At 41.5% G+C, this 16,975-nt stretch overlaps 1 pseudogene; it reads right to left on the minus strand.

The window, feature by feature from the left end:
* Window positions 1–1,076: 1,076 nt before the first annotated feature.
* LOC101418640 (acidic leucine-rich nuclear phosphoprotein 32 family member E pseudogene) lies at window positions 1,077–2,191 on the minus strand (annotated as a pseudogene).
* Between the last annotated feature and the right edge of the window lie 14,784 nt (window positions 2,192–16,975).

Genomic DNA, 16,975 nt, shown 5'->3' on the forward strand with positions numbered 1-16,975 from the left:
TTAGGAAGTCAATTTTAAAATATTGACTTTAATGTCTCATTAATTATCAACAAGCAGTTCTGACTTTTGAAGAGCAATAAAGCCACTTCCGAAAGCCTCCCCCACTTCTTTCTCTTCAGCATGTATACTGTTTATACATGTTGTCAACCAAGAGAAATTTACATTAACCATGAAGCAGAACCTGTTGCATAAAACTGAATGGATAATATTCATATCTGAGAAAAGATTCAATTTATTTCGCTTGGTTGTTTAAAATGGAGATAGGTCTGAAAAAGTGGTTGTGGTATAAGACTAAAAGTTTTCCTGGTATCCACAAGTTTTCCCTTTTTATTCTATATTTTTGAGATATGGAGGGAGGGGTGAAATAAGAAAGGAAGGTGATCATAAAGGAATTGCAGAGAGGAAAAAGAATACACACCTAAAGACAAAACAAAACCCTGACATGTCATGATCTGCAGCTTGAAGAAAAAAGCACTCACCTGCTTGTCTCTGAACTTAGCATAAGCAATTTTTCCTTCAAATATAAAATCTTATCAGTTACCTGGCTGAACAGAGGTTTCAGAAGCCTCCATAAAATCCATGAATTCTATTGCTGAATGGAATCTTTACGGTTCTGCTTCTTAGCAAGTTACACATGTGACAAAATGTATCCAACTATTCTTAGCAAAAAAAAAAAAAGTCATTATTTTTGAACTAAAGGTTTCTGGGTCACCTCTAAGGAAAAAAAACCAACTAACAACTTAACATTCAAGAGACTATTGCCATTTCATATTAAAGCCTACTGTGATTTCAATTAGTTTATAAATAACTTTAGAACCTAAAGAATGAAATACACCAACTAAACCTATGCAAAAGCTAACAATTTTATGGGCTAAAAATGACTAATACAATGAACTTGAATTAGAAAAATTAAGATTCTAAATAATTACTAGGGAATTTCACAATGGGGTCAATGAAAATTTTTCTCTACACACAATATGATCATGAACAGACTAATAAATCTTATTTGGAATGATAAAAAGGCAAAAATACTAAAACCATACTTTTCCTATAAAAAGTTACACGTTATCTTCGGTAGGGATAGCTATCGTACATGAAGAAACAAAGAAGCTGTGATCACTCTATTGCAAACCCATTAACATTAGGAAATCTAGTCTTAGAATGATCTAGTCATCTTCCTCTCCATCATCTTCAGCATCTCGTTTCCTCTTCTCTCCTCGAAGACCTTCTTCTTCCTCTTCTTCCTCTTCTTCTCTTTCTTCAACATAGTCATCATCATCTTCTTCATCCTGAATTTCTTCTTTCATTAAGTATGAGAGGCCCGCTTCTTCTTCTCCCTCTCCCAATTCTGAGGCTGCTTCATCTTCATCCTCATCTTCATCCTCCTCATCTTCATCCTCCTCTTCTTCATACCCTTCAGAAGGACCAGCCTCATCTTCCTCTTCCTCTTCATCATCTTCATCTCCATCCTCCTCCTCCTCCTCTTCAGAGTCTGGAGCTTCATTATCCTCCTGATCAAATCCGTCTAAGTATGTGATTGGCTGTAGTAGTTCAAAAATCCTTTCCCTATAATCTTCCAGGTTTGTGATCTCACAGTTAAACAAGTCGAGACTTTTCAAATTTTTAAGATTTTGCAGAGCTTCTACTGTGCTGAGATCTTTGATTTTGTTTCCATTCAGACTGAGGTAGGTAAGATTTGGACATTTCTCAGCCAGGACTTCCAAGCCTCCAGAAATTATATTGTCACTAAGTTCCAACTTTTGAAGTTTATTTAAGCTGGGAAGCCGAGCCAGTGGACTCAGTTCCACATTACCCATACTCAGGAACTCTGGTTCTTTAAAAGTATCATTCAGGCCTCAGTTTCCCCACTGACACACTGGCAATTATCAAGGACTAACTCTGTGACCTCTTCCGGAGCTCTGTTCCTTAACTCCAGGTTAATCCTCTTCTTCATCTCCATGTCCTCCTCCTCCCCTTCTGCCACTACTCTCCTCCCTTCCCTTTTCCTGTCTTTCCCACTACCCCCAACCCTAAAATTTAAAAAGATCTGGAATGAATGAAAAGAAACGCAAATAGAACGCCCACCACCAACAGATAGGTGTGGGAAGAAAGGAGAGAATAGCAAATGGAGTCCAAGGAGTTGGGACTCTAACTCGGCTGCCCCCACCTCCTTGTCCACACACCCGCGCACGCACACCTGCAGTTCCTTCCCCTTCAATGGCTGCTCAGAAACTCTCATATTTACTTTGAATTTCCTCACGTGCACTTCCTTGGTCCACCAGTGGATGGTGCTTGTTGGCAGTCCTCTCAATTCAGTGCCTGGTCGGGGTGTGGTCTCTGCAACAGAGACCAGATCAGTGAGGTAGGGGATCCTGCCTGGAGGCTCAGAGCTTGTATTTCAAACTTTCTCAGGGGCAGTTCTCCAGACTTTGCTGGCAGCCTCCTCCTTTTTCCCAGGTAGAAAATAATTCCACCTCACTCTGCCTCCTCAACAACCAGTGGCAGTCAGTAGGAAGGGAGACGGAGAGCGTCGTGTATCTTTAGTCCCTTGCTGACCGCAAGGCAAACAATGGCACAGCCCCGCCCAGCCCGGAAGGCTCCTGGGACTCAGCAGATCAAGTGTGTGGGTCAGAAGCTGAGTCAGCCTTAGCTGTGTCCCTCTTTCCCACCTTTCCTGATGAGGCGGATCCCTGGGGCTCCCTTTGTCTGTAGGCACTGGCCCCTGGGCCTGAGAATGCAGAAGTTTCTATAGGGTGGGAAAGGAAGGTAACAGCTGCAGCTGCAGGTTTTTAACTCACAGTTTTGCTGTCATGATTCTTTTTCTTTGCCCCATATCTTTTGGGCAGTGTCCAGCCTTCCTTTTGTGTCTTAAACCTTAGAAGATTATTTTCCAGGCTCTTTCTGTCTGTCCTCTAGCTATTCTTGTGGGAGAGAAGAGAGTCCACCTTCTTCCCGGAAGTCTGCAGTAAAACATTGATCTAAAAATGTTAAGGCAATGTAATTAGGCAGATGTTATCCTTTATACAAATAGTTTACCCCCTTCTACTTAAAACTGCATTGGTCTATATGATAGCCACTAGCCATATGTGGCTCTTAAAATTAAAATTAAATAATATTTAAAAAATTAAAAATTCAGTTCCTCAGTTGTACTAGCCATATTTCACATGCTGCACAGTGTATCAGGTGACAGATTTGGAAAATTTCCAATCATTTCAGAAAGCTCCATTGGAATTTGCTAGTCCACATCCTTTATGCCCTTTGCCCTATACATTCCTGTGGTGATTTGGGTTTGTGACTCCTGCCTAGACCCAAAATTGATCCAAAGATATGGAGTGTGTGAAGACTACAGGGAAGTTAAGGAAGTCATAACTTCCATTTGAACCTACAGTTGGTGCTGGAGTCGGGAAATGCACGTCCAAAAGACTTGAATCTCTGGGCTGTCCATGTGCCAGCTGGGCCCTGAATCTCAGAAGAGTCACAACACCTACTCTCCAGTTCATTGGACTCACCCAGGACAACTAACAAGGAGGTGAGAATGGACAACCACTGTGCCAGGGAGTCAAGAGCATCTATAACTGTGGACAGGAGAAAACCATCCATCAGCCATATGGGACTGAAGCCCCCTCTTAATTAGAGGTGGAGTGGGCATCACCATCCCAGAATCCTCAGGATTGGGAATAACATATGGACTACAGTGGGTTTACTGGTATTCTACTCTAGACTTATTGTGATTTTAACAATGGAAGAAATTATGTCATTGATGTAGAGACTGTGGCCACTGGAGGCGCTGAAGTCAGGGAGAGAGAAAAAGAGGTATAATATGGGGGCATTTTCAGGACATGGAATTGTCCTGAATGACATTGCAACAACAGATACAGGCCATTATATATCCTTCCATAGCCTCCAGAATTGCATAGGAGAGAGTGTAAACTACATTGTAAACTATAATCCATGCTTAGTGGCAATGCTCCAAAATGCATTCATCAATTGCAATAAATGCACCTCACTAATGAAGGATGTTGTTAATGGGGGCAAAGGTGGGTGGTGCGGGGAGCAGGGCATATGGGAATCCCCTATATTTTTTATGTAACATTTTATGTAATCTAAATATCTCTTTAAAATTAATTTTAAATGTATTTTTTTTTTTAAAGTAATAACTGCCGACCAGGATTAAAGGGAAGTGGAATTAGAATATAAGCTAAAACAGTTCAGTTCCAGTTATCTAAGACCGTGTAACAAACCATCTCAAAATTCAGTGTCATAAAACACCTACGGCACTAACCAGCTCTGTCAGAAACTCAGGCAGGACGCGGTGGGAAGGGCTTGTCTCTCCCCTTAACGCCTGGAGCCTCCGTTGGAAAGATTCAACGACAAGGGCCTGTGATCCTCTGGCATCATCTTCACTCAGTGTCTGGTGGCTGACGCTGGCCGTCGGCTGGGACCTTAGTCTGGGACGTTCAGACATGCCTCTCCCCGTGGCCTGGGCTTCCTTACCACGGGTGGCCGGGTTCCAGGAGCGAGCGGCCAAGACACAGGAAGTGGAGCCGCCTGGTTCTCAAGGTGTGGCCCAGAGGCTGGGACTTCACCTCCACTCCATTCCGTTGGTCAAGCAGTCACAGGCCCAGTTTCAAGACAAGGGGGCACAAAGGACTGGCCACATCAGCATCTCCGAGTTGGGTTTTTTCCTCATTCGTTTTGTTTGTTTTTGTTTTTTCAGGAGGCAGGGAGAATGGAAGGTGGGACCACCCGTGTGGGAGGCGGGCACTCAACTTTTTGAGCCACAGCTTCTCCCCCTCCTTCCTTTTCAATGTCTACTTTTCAAGGAAAGAAGATCCCTTACCACACTTTTATTCATTCAATATTCTAAAAATACCAAGTGCCTGCTATGTGTCAAACACTGTAAACTACTTTTCTCAGTAATGAAGTAAAAAGAAAATAGAGAAAGGCAATATGGAGAAAACTTTTTTTTAACTGATAAAATTTTTTACTTCACTTTTGAATTTTTACACTTTTCCTGATAATTCCGTGGTCATGTGAAACTAGAGCTGTTTAAAAGACATATGCAAATTTAGTACATCAATAACCAGAGATTTTTCTTTTTTTGCTATACTATTTTCGCAACCACAGGTACTTGTTAAGCAATAAAACCCTCACAGAAGCAAATGTTAGGCAGAATACTGGTAAAGAAAAAACAAAGCAAGGAAAAGCTACTAGATATACAGATAAACTACTGCATTTATCAAGTGCCAAGAATTAACTGCATGTTTCTGTTCAGCCAGAAAGGAAGTTTTTGTTGTTTTCTTTTTTTGTTTTAAATCAGTGCATGGATTTTTCTTTTCTAATTTAAGCAGATGGACTAACAGATGGACTCTACAGTTACATGGAATGTTGTGGTTTTTTTAGGAAGTACCGGGGATTGAACCCAGGCCCTCATACATGAGAAGCAGGTGCTCAGCCACTGAGCCACATCCACTCCCTGACATGGAATAAAGGCTGAGGGACGATGCCATGAGGCTGACAGGCCTGGCTTCTCCTGATTCTCCCCACTGCCGTGTTCACGCAATGTCTCTGCAGTGTAGGGTCTTGTTTGAACATGTCTGAGAACCCAGCTGCATGCGGACACTTGGCAGATCTGGTGGCAGGTACTAACAAGCATTATTGGGTCCGGCTGCATTACAGGGAGAAATCACGGGTATTTGAAATACTTTTTTATTCGGATCCTGCTATGACTGAGGAGGAACAACCACGCTGAGAACTGGAGGACGACAGAGCTGTGGTGCTGGCAGCACTTTGCCGCTCTTTGCAGCAAGGCCTGCTTACCCAGGTGCTTGTCAACCTCTCTCTCCCCTTTCAGGCCCCCTATTCCTGCCTATATATATTAAATAGTGAACAAAAGACAAAGACAGATTTCAAAAAGAAAAACTGTAAGGAGGCAGAAAAACAGAAATCTAGAGAGAGGAGAGAAAGCCAAAATCAACATTCATAAAGGTCAGTGGGAAAAGAGTGTTGAGATCTCACAATTTAAAAGGCCCAAGCTAGGAAGGGGTCCCCCTATGTGAGAACTCCTCAATGAAAGGCAATTGAATCTCTGCAGAACGTTATTCTTTTTTTTTAAGATTATTTATTTATTTCTCTCCCCTCCCCCCTCCCCCCTCTGTGTCTATTTGCTGCATGTTCTTTTGTCCACTTCTGTTGTTGTCAGCGGCACAGGAATCTGTATTTCTTTTTGGTGCGTCATCTTGTGTCAGCTCTCCGTGTGTGTGGCACCATTCCTGGGCAGGCTGCACTTTCTTTCGCGCTGGGCAGCTCTCCTTACGGGTGCACTCCTTGCGTGTGGGGCTCCCCTACACGGGGACACCCCTGCGTGGCAGGGCACTCCTTATGCTCATCAAAACACACTCCAGCCAGGCTTTGAACTGAGAGGGCTGCCAAAGAGCATCATCTTCTGGTGGGCCAAGAAAGTGCATGAGAGTAAACTAAACGTAAATAAGTAAGAGAAGCTTTCCCGGCCTTTATAACTTCCCTCCCCAAGGCCCTCGGAAACGGGTCTGTAACCCATTACTGGATCCATGGTCCTGTTTGCACAACTAACAGGGACTTAAATTTTAAAGACCTAGAAGAGGTTAAACCAAGAATCAAAGAACATTAGTAAGACACAGGCTTCCACTAGTAAATCTCTATGAAAGAGAGAGAAATTGAGCATCAGAGAAAATTCACTATTTATAATCAGATGCCTACATCAGCAAAAAATTACAAGCTATACTAAGAAAATGAAAGATATGGTCCAAACAAAGGAATATATCAAAGCCCCAGATGAGACACAGGATGTAAGAAAACCAATCAATGAGGTTCATACAAATACCCTAATGCAAATAAAATAGTTGAAAGACAGTATGGCTAAGGACACCAAGAGGACACTGGGTGAGCAGAAAGAAGAATTTGAAAACCTGAGTAGAAAAATAGCAGGGCTTGTGGGAATGAAAGACACGGTGGAGGCGTCTTTGGGACATGGAGCTGCCCTGGATGGTGCTTCAGAGGTAATCACCGGACATTGTAAATCCTCACAGGGCCCACTGGATGGAATGGAGGAGAGTATGGGCCATGATGTGAACCATTGTCTATGAGGTGCAGAGGTGCCCAAAGATGTACTTACCAAATCCAATGGATGTGTCATGATGATGGGAATGAGTGTTGTTGGGGGGGGGGAGAGGGGGGGTGGGGGAGTGGGGTTGAATGGGACCTCACATATATATTTTTAATGTAATATTATTACAAAGTCAATAAAAAAAAAACATAGGACAGGCGTACAACAGCAGACTCAAAATGAGAGAAGATAGAATAAGCGATACAGAAGACAGAACAGTGGAAATGGAAGAGAGAGAAAAAGAGGGAAAATTTGGGCAGGGGCTCAAGGGAAGTGAATAATACAAAGAGCAACAACATACATGTCATGGGACTTCCAGAGGAAGAAGAAAAGGGAAAAGGGGCAGAAAGAGTATTTGAGGAAATAATGACTGAACACTTCCTAATTCTCATGGGAAAAAAATGCATTTACATGCCCAAGAAGTGCAGCATACACCAATCAGAATAAGTGTTGATAGACCTACCCTAAGACACATATTACTAAGAAAGTCAAACATCAAAGATAGAGAAAATTCTGAAAGCAGCAAGGGAGAAGCATACCTTCACATACAGGGGATGCCCATTAAGACATGGCGTGCATTTCTCATTAGAAATCATGGAGATGAGAAGACAGAAGTATGATACAATTAGGACACTGAAAGAGAAAAATTGCCAGGCAGGAATTTTTTATTCAGCAAAATTATCCTTAAATATAAAGATAAGTTTAAAACATTCACAAAGAAACAGAAACTAAGAGAGTTCATGATCCAACTTTGCCTGAAGTATTAAGGAACCCTACAGCCTGAAAGAAAAAGACAGGAAAGAGAGGCTTGGAGGAGAGTATAAAATGCAAGATTAGCAGAAAGGATAAACAAAAGCATAAAAGACAGATGAAAGTAAGATATGGCATATGAAATCCAATGAATAAAGTGGTGGAAGTAAATAATGCACTTACAGTAATATTTGAATGTAAATGGATTAAACTCCCCAATCAAAAGATCTGGGCTAACAGAATGCATTAAAAAATAATAATAAGCCATCCATATGATGCCTACAAGAGACTCACCTTAGATCCAGGGATATAAATCCACGAAAGTGAAAAGTTGTAAAAAGACACTCTATGCAAACAGTAACCAAAAAAAAGCAGGGGTAGTTACACTAATATAGAACAAAACAGACTTTAAATGCAAAAATGTCATAAGAGATGCAGAAGCCCATTATGTATTAATAATAAGGGACAATCCGTCAGGAAGAAATAGTCATAAGTATCTATGCACATAACTAGGGTGCCCCAAAACACATAAGGCAAACTGTAGGAAAACTGAAGGGAGAAATGGACATCTCTACAATACTAGTTGGGGACTTCAACACACCACTCACATCATTAGAAAAACAACTAGACAGAAGATTAACAAGGGAACAGAGAACTTGTATGATAAATGGGCTAAAACTAATAGACATACAGAACATTGCATCCCAAATCAGGAAAACTGGAAATCAATAATAAACAGAAAAGAGGTTATTTTTTTTTCAGGCTTTCAAATTGTTCTTTATGCTCACACAGTGTCACCTTAATATCCTTTATCTCTTTAGTCATATTTTCCTTTTTCTCCTTAAATTGATTAAGGAGGTTTGTGTGAACATCATTGATTGGTTGTCTTAAATCCAAAGTCTCATCTTGATTCTTGGTTTGTTACTTTGGCTGGGCGATATCTTCCAGTTTCTTAAAGTGGCTTGTTATTTTGTTGATGTCTAGACATCTCATTATGTTCATGATTGTGTTCTGTTGATCAATTTCTCTCTCTTGCCTAGTAGTTTTCTTTTTCACTGCTGTTCTTTGATTTTTAGTTTAATTTTTTCTAAAACTTTAAGATTGCCCTATTTAAGTAATCAAACCAGGGGCAGGGAGCTGCTAATGGGGTTCAACCCAGATCTTCGTTTCCTGGGAAAGAAATGGGGGAGATAAGCCTGTCTTCTTTCACTTTCCCAGCTGGCCAGCAGGTGGCACTCCTTGACATTCCCTTCCATGGAGATGAAGCTTTCAATTTCCAGCTCATCTAAACCAGGGAGTTATGGTGCTTACATTCACCAAAGAGAAACCACACTCAACCTCCACCACAATGTCCCTCCTCCCAGGGAAGAATTTGTCCTTTCTCCTCTCCATTGGCTTCTCAGCCACAGGTTTTCCCCAGGCTGTTCGCATCAGGGGTGGGCATTCCCAGCTGCAAGGACATCAACTCAGTTTTCCCTTTGACCCCTCTGTCTCTCTCCATCCCCAGTCCCTCCCCCCAAGTCCCTCCCGGATGGGACAATAGGTGTGGCACTCTCCTGGTCTGCAGGTCCTCAAAGTGACTCCCTGGGGTGGTTTGGACCACTTCTCTATTTTGCAAGAGAGCTATGCCCTACCTGAGCTACTCCAGCTCCATCTTGATCTTCCCTCTGAACACTTAAAAGTCCGTTTGGACAGAACAGTTTGGTGCATGGCAGAGACACAAGGAGGATCCAATCTGAAGGGCATTCGTGTCCATTAGGCCATTATTTCTACCACCACCTCCCCCTATTCAGAAGGGGGTGAAAATAGGGCTCAAAATCACTCATAAAAAGTGTTGAATGCTACTTTCCCCAAGGCTATTCCAAGAAGCAACCACCGCAGCTACAATGAGTTCTCTGAACAATTCTGATTTGAAGGGAATGGAAACTGTTTCTATACTCCATTTTCGTAGGTTTTGCTTTCATCTTCCTTTAAAGAATTTTACCACTCTCCAACTTTTTCACCTGGAGCAGCCCTCCAAATCCACAAATGCAAACCCCATGTTTGTTAAACATCTAAATGACCAATAGAATATTGTCTGACAGATGTGGTATAAGGTTGCATTCTCATCAGTATCATCATCCTCAGTATTTTTATGAAGTCATTTTATTCTGCCTTTCAAGAGGATACTTGTAAAACATTTTTACAAGTATACTAGCAAAATATTTTTATTACATATTTTCAGTAGTTGAGCTTTGGAATGTTCTTAAATGGGCCATGTGATTTTCTAAAATTACTGGCAAAGCTCTCACTATCTGATTTTAGAAATACATGGTCTTTATAGGTATGACATGTAGTTACCAAGGGAAACAAAATCTAAATACCATGCAAAATCAGATGAACCAGGCTGTGAAAACCACATAATGGACTCTTTGTGGTCCTCTCATATGTCCACTTTTTAGCTGTCGTTTTAGAATTATCAACAGCTCATAGATAATGCACTCATGGTACTCTAGCTTTCTGGTTTAATTTCCATTCAAATTTTAACAAATATTTATCAAACACCTATTACAGCACTGAAGAAGAGGCCAGTCAAATATGAGGAGAAAATAGTAAATTTGTTTGTAAGATGAAATAAGAGCTGGAACTAAAAGATCAAAGATCTCTTCTAAATCCAGTGATATGAGAAACAGACAAAAAAGATCTTTTAGGACTTGGGAATCATAGAATTTATGTAAGAATTAACAGACAACCCTAAAGCAGGAGTAAATAAGGAAACCAAGTTAAGACAATGAATTCTGAGCCAAATCTTTGAAAAGAGTAGTCTTGTGGAGAGCCCATTATTTGAATGGCTGAGAAAAACAAAAGGGGAATGAAAGCGGAGAAGGAAAAGGGGGCATGTCCAGGGATCCCATCTCCCTGGGTAAACCTGACTATCAATGCAGAGTTAAACATGACAAGGGGAAATGCTGTTTTTCTGGTTCTGGTTTTGTGTTATTTGAAGCCTTCCTTTTTCAAACAATCTAACAAAATGTACTTGGTAACTGATTCAAACAGCAAATCCATTGATGTGATGAAATTACATAAAGAAATCCCTGGGGACCCTTCGGAGTCAAGAAATGTGTGCCCTACTTCCCTTTGAATTCTCTCAAGAGTTTCCTCTTGACCTTTTGAAATTTGAAATCCCCACCAAGGCTTCTGACCCAGATAGCCAATCAAGTCCCTAGTATATTATGTTTGACCCAATACAAAATAAAGTCCACCTGCCCTATACCACCCCTGTAAGATGGATAAACTCTCATCCAATCAATAGGAGTCCAGCTAATTTCCTTTTTTTAAATAAAATTTTATTGACATATATCATTCATACCTGAACATCAATAAATAATAAGTATATAATCAAAGATGTTAACAAACAAACATGCATATCATTATGCAGGGCTCCTATACATCCTCCCACCACCAATACCTTGCATAGTTGTGAAATATTTGTTACAAACTATGAAAGAGCATCATCAAAATATTATTTCAGGGAGCAGATGTGGCTTAAGTGGTTGTGTACCTGCTCTCCACTTGGGAGGTCCCAGGTGCAGTTCCAGGTGCCTCCTAAAAAAACAACAAAAAACAAGCAAAACAAATGAAAAAACCAGCTCAGGGTAGTCAATATAGCTCAGTGGCTGAGCACCAGCTTCCCACATACAAGGTCCTGGGATCAATCCCTGGCCCCCGGCACCATAAAAAAAAAACAACAAAACAAAAACTACATTTGGCGTATTTACCCACCCCCAACCCACCTGATTATTAATTTCCTGTATTAGTATCACATATTTGTTATAGTTCATGAGAGAATGTCCTTATATTTGTTATATTAACCACAATCCAACTCCCACAACTGTATTTTCTGTGTCATACAGTACCCTGCTTTGTACAGTCAATTCAAAGTGTACACTCAGTGGCTCTCATTTTCATCACGCAGTTGTGCTGCCATCACCTCAGTCAATTTTAGAATGTTTTCATTACTCCAAAAGGAAAAATCCATACTCCCTTATACTCAACAATTGTTGTCACTTAGAACTGATATAATATCTTCTTTGCTATTGCAGCAAAAATATTACAATATTACTGTTAACTATTGTCCAAAGTTATATTAGTTGTAATTCTCCCATGTATGGCCGTATTCTTAACACTATGTGAAAGAAAAGCATTCTTATATTTACACCATTAATTGCAATCTTCATCCACTGCTGAAATCACGATGTTACACATTCCCTAGATTATTGCCTAGCTTCCGTTCCATTGATGTTCACGTCCACACACTACCACTTCCAGCCACAGTCATGTTGTAAATCAGCACTGTTGTTTATACTCACTGTAATGTGTTACCATCAAATCTATTCATTTCCACACTTTCACAATAAACCTTATTAAAAACTCTATGTATATTAAGCATCAGCTCCCATTCTCAGCCCCCATTCTATCTCCTAGTAACCTATACTTAAGAGTTTATCTCCATGAGTTTAATCATCATATTTAGCTTATATCAGTGAGACCATACAATATTTTTGCATCTGGCTTATTTCACTCAACAAAATATCTTCTATGGTCATCCATGTTGTCATATGCATCCTGATTTCATTTCTTCTTATAGGTGAATAGTATTTCATTTTATGTATATACCACATTTTGCATATTCTTTCATTATTTGATGAACAGTTGGGCTGGTTCCATATTTTCACAGTTGTGAATAATGCTGCTATAAACATTGGTGTGCAAATGTCAGCTCACGTCCTTGCTTTCAGTTCTTCTGAATACATTCCTAGTAATGGGATTGCTGGATCATACGGCAGTTCTATATTCAGCTTCTTGAGGAACTGCCAAACTGTCTTCCACAGAAGCTGCACCATTCTACAATCCCACCAACACTGAAGGAATGTTCCTATTTCTCCACATCCTCTTCAATTCTTGTTTTCTGTTTTTTGTTTTGTTTTGTTTTGTGTATGGCCAATGTATAAGGTGCAAAAAGGTATGATATTGTGGTTTTGATCTGCATTTCCCTAATAGCTAGTGTGATGGTTAAGCTAATGTGTCAACTCGGGCCAGTAATGGTGCCCAGTTGTTTGATTAAGCAAGGGATGAGCTAACTGTAATAAAAGGGCATTTCATGGACTTTAATCATCAGTGAGTTAATGGCTTAGGTTGCTGGTTACATCTACAATCAACTGCAGAGCTTGCTGGGAGCAAGGAATGATGTCTTATCCAATTACTTGCAGGCCTTAAAGGGGAAAGTAACTTCAGCATTCAAAGAGAATGCCCATCTCTACTGCACACAGCCAGTATCTCTTGGGAACTCATGGAGGACCTTCACTGGAACCCCTGGTTTGCAGCCTGCCCTATGGAATTTGGACTTTTGCTTCACCATGATCATGTGAGAAAATTTTATAAAATCTCATGCTATTTATAGATATCTTCTATTGGTACTGTTTCCCTAGAGAACACTGACTAATACAGCTTGGTACTGGGAGTGGTTCTTGAGAAAGAGAATCTTGAAAATGAGATTTCTGAAATTGTTCTGGGATTTTGCAATAGGCTCTCTACTCTGATTAGATTCAATGGCACTAATGACTCTCTTTCCAATACTCAAGAGGCCACTGACAGTCCATGGCATGAGTTGGCAATAGAGATACACAAAATAGCACCACTGGATATGACTACTTCCTTGCTTATTAGAGACAAGGATCTGGGTGAGAGTAGTTTCAACACCTTAACAGGTTTTTGAAGTTAAAACATGTAAAGGTGTTGACTGTTCCTAAATATGCTGGATACAGTTATAAAATAAACAGATCAGCTGAAGGCTTCAAATTTGCAACTTAAGTATGGCATGGCATGAGTGATGTGAAAGTTTCTATGTGTGCTCCAAAAGATAATCTTATTTTGTGCAACCACAATCTTGAAATCTCTGAAAACCAGACGCAGAGTCTCAGAATTATAATGGAAACTAAAATCTCAACTTTGCAGGGTGACTGCTGTTTAAGTGAGGCATTAACAGAAAGGAGTGGAACCCTGAGGATTGGGATGGAGACACATGAGCTGATGATAGTATCAGTGGGGATGCTGAAACTCTAAATTCTCCTGAGACTTTTCCAGATAAACCTGTAGTGGTCTGCCCTGTGGAGACCACCCAATCCCAGCCTTGCATCAGCCAACCTCCAGCTTGTCCCTGGGAGTCCAGACCTCCTCCCTTTCCTGAGGCAGGTACCACCAACCTCAAGCCTGCACTGCCAATCTCCAGCCCACACCAGGAACTCTTCGTCTCCTCCCTGCCCAGAAGAAAGCATCACCCACCTCTACCTTGCCCTGAGATGTCTGCCATCCAATTCCCACCCAAATAGATAAATCCTATCTCACCAGATGAAACTACAAAAGAATGCCCTGAAGTAATTAACTTGAAAAACACTTCTAATTCTTCTCCTTACCCATCCCCACCACCCCTCTTCTCTTCCAGACCTGTAACTCAACTAAAATCACAACAAGCTTCCAAAGGTGAACTGCAAAGTGTGACCCATGAGGAAGTACGCTATATTGTAAAAGAACTGAAATGAGTTTTCTAATTTTTATAGACAAAAATCAGGGAAATATGTGTGGGAATTGTTAAGGGTATGGGATAATGGTAGAAGGAACGTAAAGTTGTAACAGGATGAATTTATTGATGTGGGCCCACTAAGCAGAGATTCAGTTGTAGCTTGAGGGGTTAAAAAGAGCTCTAACCATTTGTTCGGGTAGGTGGTTGAAACATGGACTAAAAGATGCCCTACAATCCTGAGGTCAGGAAACCCAATTTACCCTGGAAAACTGTAGATGAGGGGATTCGAAGACTTAGAGAGACTGGAATGCTAGAATGAATTCACCATTTAAGACCTGCCCAGCCACCCCAGGAATGTCCAGAGGACTGTGAGGAATAAATTTGTGAGATTAATGCCATCTTCCCTGAAGGGCTCTGTGGTTGCTCTTCTCTGTAGGTCAGATGTTACTGTGGGGGCTGCTATCATGGAACTAGAAGCCGTAAGCACTATGGGCATGATCGGACCCCAGGCTAGCAGAAGCCAAGTAGCACTTGCTCACCAAAGACAAGGTGGGCGTGGCTACCACAATGAAAGGCAGACCCAAAGTAGCAATCTCAAGAGTCTGAGTTGCATTGGCTAATAGATCATAGGGTACCTAGAAGTGAAATAGATGGGCAGTCTACTAAATTCCTACATAATCTCTACAAGCAGAAGATAATGTCAAGTGAACAAAACCCTAACTTGAATTAGAGAAACAAAGAGGCCTGGCTCCTTAATCAAGTCCCAAACTTTAGACAATTTATAGACCCAGATACCCCTGAGTGAAGGGAAGGCAGGTCCCCTTGGGGAAGGATCCTGCTACACAGTCAAAAATTTACACTGTTAATCTTCCTCCCGGCTTTCCCCAAAGAGCCCTACAGACTTTTACCAGAGTAACTGCGCATTGGGGGAAAAGTAATGATCAGACTTTTCAGGGATTATTAGACACTGGCTCAGAAGTGACATTGATTCCAGGAAACCCAAAACATCACTGTGTTCCACAGGTCACAGTAGGGGCTTATGGATGTCTAAAGATCAATGGAGTTTTAGCTCAGGTCCATTTAACAGTCAGCCCAGGGGGTCCCCAGACCCCTTCTGCAGTTATTTTTCCAGTCCCAGAATGCATTCCCACCACATCCCCACTCAGCTCTCCTAATTGGCAGGTGCAGAAAACAGATGTATCTTGGAAGATGAGAGTGGATTATTGTAAACTTAATCAGGTGGTGACTCCAATTGCAGCTGCTGTTCCAGATGTGGTATCATTGCTTGAGCAAATCACCACATCCCCTGGTACTTGGTATGCAGCTATTGGTCTGGCAAATGCTTTTTTCTCAATTGCCATTGGTAACAGCCACCAGAAACAATATACCTTCAGTGTCCTGCTTCAGGGGTATATCAACTCTCCAGCCCTATGTCATAATACTGCTTGCAGGGACCTTGATTCTCTCTCCATCCCACAAGACATCACACTGGTCCATTATATTGATGATATTATGCTCACAGGACTTAGTGAACAAGAAGTAGCAATGACTCTAGACTTACTGGTAAGGCATTTGCATGAGAAAGGATGGGAGATAAATCCAACAAAAATACAGGGGTCTTCCACCTCAGTGAAATTTCTAGGTGTCCAGTGGTATGGGACATGTTGAGATACCCCTTCAAGAGTGAAGGATAAGCTGTTGAATCTGGCCATTCCTATGACCAAAATAGAGGCACAATGCTTAAATTGGTTTCTTCAGATTTTGGGGACAACACATTCCTCACTTGGGTGTGCTACTCTGGCCCATTTACAAAGTGACCAGAAAAGCTGCTAGTTTTGAGTGGAGACCAGAAAAAGAGGAGGCTCTGTGCCAGGTCCAGGCTGCTGTGCAAGCTGTACTACCACTTGGGCCATATGATCCAGCAGATCCAATGGTGCTGGAAGTGTCAGTGGCAAATTACAGATGTTGTCTGGAGCCTCTGGCAGGCCCCTATAGGAGAATCACAATGCAGACCCTTAGGATTTTGGAGCAAAGCCCTGCCATCCTCTGCAGGTAACTACTTTCCTTTTGAGAAACAGCTTTTGGTCTGCTACTGGGCCTTAGGAGAGACTGAACACTCAATCATGGGCCTCCAAGTACCATGAGACCTGAGCCTATCATGAGCTGGGTATTGTCTCACCCACCAAAGCATAAGTTGGGCTGGCACAGCAGCACTCCATAATAAAGTGGAAGTGGTATATACGAGCTAGGGCTCAAGCAGGTCCTGAAGGCACAAATAAGTGACATGAGGAAGTGGCCCAAATGCCTATGGTAACTACTCCTGCAAAATTACTGTCCCTTTCCCTGCCCACAGCTATGGCTTCTTGGGGAGTTCCTTATAGTCAGTTGACTGGGGAAGAGAAAACTTGGATTGGGTACCACCTGAAAGAGGACAGCTGAAGCAACGCAGCCCTTTTCTGGAATGTCCCTGAAGGGGGACAATGTGAGGGCAAATCCTCCCAGTGGGGAGAACTTTGAGCAGT

The sequence above is a fragment of the Dasypus novemcinctus genome, chromosome 13 (assembly GCF_030445035.2).
Source record: "Dasypus novemcinctus isolate mDasNov1 chromosome 13, mDasNov1.1.hap2, whole genome shotgun sequence".
NCBI lineage: Eukaryota > Metazoa > Chordata > Mammalia > Cingulata > Dasypodidae > Dasypus > Dasypus novemcinctus.